Genomic DNA, 1,453 nt, shown 5'->3' on the forward strand with positions numbered 1-1,453 from the left:
AGGAAAGAACCATGGTATTGGTCGAACTAAAATATTCATCACTTATTCCTGGCAGTACATTTTTCATACGATAATAAAAAATTATGTTTCATAGGAATGATAAAAATTGTGATATGAAAGATTTTTTTATAAACTGGTTAAATTATCTTTTTTCTCATGCTTGTACATTGATGATATCAGCACATTGAAAGTTAAATGGATTTGGTACTCAATGAAATAGCAAATGTTATAAAGGCTTCTGCTATCCAGTCAAGAGTAACTGAGTGAAGAGTCAACAAAAGGTAATGGCACATTCATTAGAACTATCTTTTATTCTCAATAATTCTACTCAAAAAAGATAGTCATTAAGCCATAGCGGAGAGACAAGGAACTGCAGATGTTGGAATCTTGAATAAAATACAAAGTGCTGGAGGAACCTGGCAGGTCAGGTGGCATCTGTGGTGGGAATGGTTAGGTCTGGACCTTTATATATTTTTGAAAGTTGACAGAAGAGATATGGCCATCAACTCAATCATATTTCCTTCTTCAAGTTACTATAATCAACTAAAAGTCCAACACTTAGTGAATAATTTAAATTTTTACTGAACTTTCAAACCGTAACATTTGTTGAAGAACCTTATGTTGAGAGTCAACTACAATCCAAGGCTTGTTCTTGACTGACCAACATGAATCTACCAATTTTACACTCTTTTACAATTTGACTTGCATATATAGAGTTGTATCCAACTTTTGGTCTACTGTGTCATCTGCTATCAGGGCCCATCTGAAGAAGAGTCTCAACTCAAGGAGTCACCTATCCATGTCCTCCAGAGATGCTGCCAGACCTGTGTTACTCCAGTACTTTGTGCGCCTTTGAACCACTATCATATACGCATGGGGTTCACCAATATTTAACCCATTATTAACCACCATTGCATTCCATGGAGTGCATGTCATTCTTGTACTTGGACTCATCACTCATACCTGCTGAGGTTAACCATTCACATATTGAATTTGAAATTACCTCCACTTGGAAGTTCCTCATGCAACTCTCACTGACTAGTCTTTCCTCATCAATGCCTCATCCTTAAGGTAGCAACCCAACGGGCTGGCCATTGACACAAAATGCCAGAGTAACTCAGAGGGACGGGCAGCTTCTCTGGCGAGAAAGAAAGGGTGGCGTTTCGGGTCGACACCCTTCTTCAGACTGAGAGTCAGGGGGGACTAGACCAGACTTGACTAGACTAGACTCCAACATTTGGGTGCCAAAAATGCAACCATGCAAAAAAAAAAAATACAAGTGCTCCTTGAACTTTGTATGAACGTTTGGGGAGACTTGTTTCCTGTGCATGGTGTTATTTAAAGGGGGAGGGGAGAGACTCTTGGCATTGGATTTAGAGAGATGCACAACACACTTTAACTTTATTGGTCAATGCCACGATATGCAAATCGTGTGGCACGTCACTTCCAGGTG

The sequence above is a fragment of the Amblyraja radiata genome, chromosome 2 (assembly GCF_010909765.2).
Source record: "Amblyraja radiata isolate CabotCenter1 chromosome 2, sAmbRad1.1.pri, whole genome shotgun sequence".
In the NCBI taxonomy this organism is placed as follows: Eukaryota; Metazoa; Chordata; class Chondrichthyes; order Rajiformes; family Rajidae; genus Amblyraja; species Amblyraja radiata.